Genomic DNA, 6,207 nt, shown 5'->3' on the forward strand with positions numbered 1-6,207 from the left:
CATGGACTCCCTATTTTCTTCCATGCATACCAAGAGCTTGAAGAGTCGGAATTCTGCTCCTATCTCCTTTCTCCTCTCAAGTCTTCCATTGCTAGAGTTTGGATACAAACCATTAAAGACATCATAACTTTGGTGTTGGCTTTCCAAGCAAATTAAAGAAAGGAATTATTAGTTATTTAAAACAATAATCAAAGAGGTATGTAAAATTGTAAACCATAATCCTTGTAATTTCGATTATAGTAGGCTTGACTTAGGGTTTATGATCTTTGATTTTTTATTGCTTTCAATAGAGAAAACTTAGATCCAAAGTAGGTTGCATGTGAAGTTAATGATTAAGTTGCTATTGCCACATGTATTAATTATAACCTATAAAACCTATCAGTGGTTTCATAGCTATAGTTTTCAATTTATTACGCATAATGTTGAACATATCAAAATTAAGGCTTATAGAAATTAAACCCCAAGGGATTGAAATTTCAAAAATGACTAGGGTTCTTGAAACCCTAGCCTCCACCCCTTAAATCTCGAAAATAGCTAGGGTTGTTAGGCTTTATCTAGTTTCCTTAATTTTTTTTAAAAACCTTAAAATAGAATAATTAAAATTGAATAAATCATATCCTAATTTTCAAAAATTAGATAGGGTAATGGAGTAGGATTAAATTTGAATTATTTGATTAATTGTTTAATAGTAACTAATTATTTAATCCATAAATAATTTAAATTAACTATTTAATAGTTAATTAAAAGATAAATATTCAATCACATTTGGTTTAAATTTAATTAAATTAAAAAGTTTAATTTAGACAATTAAAAGTTTAAACCTTGTATTTTGAATTGTTTTAAAATACACATGATATATATATATATATATATATATATATATATATATATATATATATATATATAATCAAAAGTTAATTAAGATATACAAGCCAATTGGCTGAGGGGGATGAGTTTAAGGATAAGATGAAGGAGCTTTTTCCCATTTGAAACTTTTAGGTTAAAGGGAGATAGAGGGAGATAGAGAGAAAGAGAGGAGTAGAGAGAGAGAGAGATGAGATTGAATCAAAGATTAACATCGATGGTAGAAGGTGGAGGCATCAGTAGACGGAACATGGTAGAAAATAGGAGATCGAACCATTTAGTGTGAGGGTCGATTTGGAAGAAATCTCAAACCCTTAACCTTAAACATGATGTGAAGCGATTGATCCATAATCTTCTTTGTCTCCATTAATTCCTTTGGCTCACATAATCGGACGATGGTGGTAAATGAAGCATTCTTCGAGAAGGAAGGTGCATCGTTGCAGTTTAAGGCTAGAAGAGGCAATGACGACTGGAAGGCAGTGGATGTGGGTGAGGGGTGGAGACGAGGAAGAAGAAGGTGGGGGTTTAAAAAATTTGGGATTTCATTTTCCCTCGGAGACGCGCGTTTCTTAAAAAAAATATAAAATGACATTCACAGAGGACGCACAAGTGCCCTCCGTGTTTTTTATATTTTTACATGAGACACTAATTTAAGGGCACGCAATAATGTGTGACCTAAATACTTAAATTTTTTGAAGAGATGACACTTTTTTAATGTCACTCTCTTTTGCGTAACATAAATCAATGAGTGTCGTGGTTTGCGCGTCGTAAAAGGCTGTTTTTCTAGTAGTAGGAATCTTTGTTTTTGCTTGCCCTGCCAGAGAATCCTACTGCTGCCAAACTGTTTTGACCCACTGCCGGAAGTGGCTTTTTTCTGTGGTGGTCTAGTCTTGGAAGATGATATTTGACCAGGTAAAAAAGGATTCAAATGTTCTCACTTGACCAAAAACAAAACTAAAGTAGGATGATTATAATTATATCATAAAACTTAATATTAGATTCAAAGGCTCTAAAAGTGAAATGCAATAATAGAAAGAAAATGAAAGTAGACCACTCCACTTCTAATATCCCAAAACCTTATTTCCTCATCACAACCTCCATTCTTCAAAACCCACTCACTACAAGTAGACCACTCCACTGCCGATACGCCATCTGTCATCACCAACAATGTTTAATAATAATAATAATAATAATAATAATAATAATAATAATAATACACAAAATTTCATACCCTTTTACAAATAATTAGAATATATATTATTAACACCATTAGCGTACCACGATAACCCGACAATGTGTGAGAAAATGCCCCTGAAGCCGTATTACAAAGCCGAACCTGAACATCTTCAGTTGTAGCAACTATAAGCATGTGGGATGTGGCTAATGAAGACATGGCTATCCTATAAACCTTTCCTGGCATCTTAAAATCCATCGCCACCTATAAAAAAACATCAATTTGAAATCAAAACACATTGATGGATTAAGGTAAAAGAAAGAATCATATATGTTTTTACCTATGAGGTGTTGGTATCCCAAACATTGATGTGGTGATCAAATGAGCATGTGACAAAAAGACCTGTATCCATTGGATACCATATGGCCATGGATATGGCACATTTGAGCCCATTTTGATGTTGCTTATCGACATGAAGTATGGGATTATGCTTAACAATCAGACTACCTCCCTTATAGTCTGTTGCTCGTTGGATATCATAGATAGCAAGTGATGCATCAGATGCTCCAGATAACAAATATCCTCCCTCTATCAAATCAACCTGATTTAATGATCAAACATACTATCCACCATAACATCTAATCTAATAAAGAATGTAATGTACAGAAGAAAAATTCTATTCAATTTAGAGAAACTAATAAAAATTGTTATAAGCAATAATGGAAAAGTGAAGCATGTCATACCCTTAGTGTTGAAAGTTGAAATATTATTGGCTTTAATGTTATAATCTGGGAGTGTTGAATTGTTATTGGCTTTAATGTTTTAAAGATGCATCTACCCTTATTTTCCCTTGACACAGTTAGCTTCCATTATTGGAATTAGCCAGGATAACTACTTGAAGCTCCATATAATGCATACACTATGTTATTGAATCATTTAAAAGATTCAGTGACAAATATATTCACTAACATACAAAAGTTTAAGTCCGTCATTAACCTTCCATTTACCCATCTCCATGGAGCTATCAATTACAAGATAAAAAGAGGAGACTATCTAATAGAAGAGATAGAAGAAACTCATTACCATATGTGGACTCATTGCATGAGAAAATACAACATACAACACTATAATTCAAGAGGGAGACCTGAGATATGTCATGCGTAATTTTGAATAATAGTCAACTATTTTGCTTGCTCTCCGTTTGAAGTATGATAAATAGAAACCCGAGGTTCGCTCACAGTTTGTGTCAGAGAATTGTAGTCAACTATCGATCCAAATCAAAATGGAAGAGAATGTTGCTTAATTTTTTACTTATAACTATAAACGAATGTGAAATCGAAAGAAAAAGAAAACCTAGATCATTAATAAGAATGGAAGACCGACCTGACCAATTCGATACCAGAGATGTGAATCAAAAAAGGAAAGTGTGAGGATGACTTGAGGGAACTTTGTAGAGCGGTGATCGTTACGTTAAATCTCACACCCTTTCTGTGTCCATAAATGTCGTGCAATGCCTCCAACCACCACTCGTAAGCAAGGATCACAAGGCGAGGAATCCTCGATGTTCTGTTCACCAGCTGTAAAACTTTCTCATCTAAAATAAGTCATGAAACGACGTCATGAGCGCAATTGGGAATCGGTAAACTGACGTTGCAGGAGGGATATAGCGGTGTAGGTGTTGAAGGGTCGCATGAAAATAGAGGTTAGGGTGACTCCGCCGAGAGGATAATCATTATCATCGTCGTCCCGAGGCATTTGATCTTGAAAGCCAGAGCAATTTTGCTATGAAGACGAAGGCCCTAGGGCTTTTTCTTGCTAATTCGAAGAGGCGGGGGTTTTAATTTGTGGAATCTAATAGGCAGGTGTTAATTTTTGTCGCTTTCATTTCCCGCCTTAAAAACGCATGTTTATTAAAAAGATTATAAAGCGATACACTTACATGACACACATTTTAAGAAAGGTGCCCTCCTCATTTCTTTTTTTTTTCTTTTCTGACACTAATTTTAGGGCATGCAAAAATACGTGTCCTCTATCCTTCAAATTTCGGAAAACTTACATTATTTTTAGGACACACAAAAAATGTCTATCATAAATCAGTGCGTGTCATTGTTTGTGTGTCACTAAATGGTTTTTTTCTAGTAGTGAATGTTTTGGAACCCTATAAGGGTTAAAGAATTTAAGGGAGAAATCCCTTTAGGATTTTCGTCCTTGGCTACTAATCAGGCAGGGATTTAAATAACGATTAAATCTGATTATTTAAATTACGTTAGTGGAATTTTCTTATAACAACAATTATCATGTAACATCCCGGAATATCAAGAGTAGAGTTGAAAGGGCTAAAAGAGTAAAATGGGAAAGAGCGACTCGGCGAGTCCACGAGTGGACTCGGCGAGTAGGGTCGCGACTCTAGTCGCGTGTTAAGTGACCATCTCGGTGAGTAGCATGGGTGGACTCGACGAGTTGGTACTGAGTGGAGAAAACCCTAAATCCGGAGGTTGAGCCCTATATAAAGAACATCATATCTTCTCCTAATCATTCCTTGAGTTCCAGAAGCCCTAAATTCGTGAGGAGACCCCATTGTTGAGTGAATTAGAACTTGGAGAAGGATATTTGGTGCTTTAAGCTTGAAGATTGGAGGCTTGCATCAGGAAGCTTGGGGGAATCAGGAATCTACAGTTGGTTGGGCTCATTCTAAGGGTAAGGAACCATTTCCTTAAGCTATTTTCTTCATGGGTTCATGTGTGGTGATTTATATGACATCTAAATTGAGATAGAAGCTTGGATCTGAGGATGCTACTTCAGATCTAAGCTTGGGATGGTCTTGTATGTCATAAAGTCCCTGTTGATGAGTGATTAAAGGATCTACCTTGTCCCAAACCCTAGCCCTAGAGTGTAAAATGCCTAGATCTCCTTGGATTCACGTAAAGTTTGCCACTTTACGTGATGGATGGCCTTAGGAAGGGTAGATCTATGGTTTGGATCATCTGCATGGCTTGGAAAGCCTCTGTATGGATTCAGACCCGGTGGTACTCGGCGAGTCATATGGGTAGACTCGGCGAGTTGCTTGAAGATAGACTAGAACTCGACGAGTTGGAAGAACAACTCGGCGAGTAAGTTGAAGATAGCCTTAGACTCGGCGAGTCTGTTCTTGGACTCAGCGAGTCTTGTCGAAGAGTCCCAATCTTTTCTGGTTGAGCCAAGAATCGGTGAGTCAAGGGATGACTCGGTGAGTTGTGTGTGAGTGGACTCAGAGTTGTTGGACTCGGCGAGTCTCGGGGTGACTCGGCGAGTTGAGTCGCGGATTGGGGAAATTCTGAGCATGGGGACTCGGCGAGTCATCGGGTTGACTCGGCAAGTAGAGTCAGTCAGGGGTTGACTTTGACTTTGACTTTGACCAAGGGTTGACCAGTGAGTTCCAGGGGCATTTTGGTAATTGTTGGATATTGTTTTGAGTTCAGTGCCTTGGTGGTTGTCCAGTGGTGGAGACCGTATTAGTGATCGGAGTAGTTTGGGTTATCTGTTCAGTCGGCAGTTTCGAGGTGAGTTATCCTTACTATATCGATAGGGTCTAAGGCACCAAGGCCGGCCCTTTTATCGGACTGAGATACGGGTGATTGTTGTTATGTTATTGCCTTGTTATGTTTGCATCCTGGTAGCTAGGATGGTATATGTTAGAGACCGGGTTAAGGTCGGTTCCCTGATATGTAGGGTGATGCTATGCTAGTGACCGGTTAGGTCGGTGTCCTGGTTAGGATAATGTTATGTTATGTGATTTTTTTGATCGGCTTGTTGACTTTGAATTCTTATATGATTGTATGTTATGTGCACATGGTTGTTGGACTGGAGTTGGGTTGAGGCGGGTCCTGCTTTGTGTTATAGGCCAAGATACCCAGGGCGGACCGGTTGTCCCGAAGGCCCAACGAGCGGTCCGGATAGGCTGTAGGCCCCAAGAGGGCGGACCAGACGTGCCGAGGCTCGGAGAGTGGACCAGACCGACTGAATGCCCGGTGTGGGCGGACCAGTCATACTATAGACTCGGAGAGTGGACCAGGCCGACTGAAGGCCCGGTGCGGGCGGACCAGTCATACTGTAGACTCAGAGAGTGGACCAGGTGGATTGAAGGCCCGGTGCGGGCGGACCAATCACACTGCAGACTCGATGTATATGGC

The 6,207-nt window shown here is 38.7% G+C and overlaps 1 pseudogene; it reads right to left on the reverse strand.

Annotated features, from left to right (window-relative positions):
* Positions 1–1,873: 1,873 nt before the first annotated feature.
* LOC145090141 (WD repeat-containing protein ATCSA-1 pseudogene) lies at positions 1,874–2,645 on the reverse strand (annotated as a pseudogene).
* Positions 2,646–6,207: the final 3,562 nt, after the last annotated feature.

Source organism: Lactuca serriola, chromosome 2, assembly GCF_051521515.1.
Source record: "Lactuca serriola cultivar US96UC23 chromosome 2, Lser_US96UC23_V15, whole genome shotgun sequence".
Taxonomy (NCBI): Eukaryota; Viridiplantae; Streptophyta; class Magnoliopsida; order Asterales; family Asteraceae; genus Lactuca; species Lactuca serriola.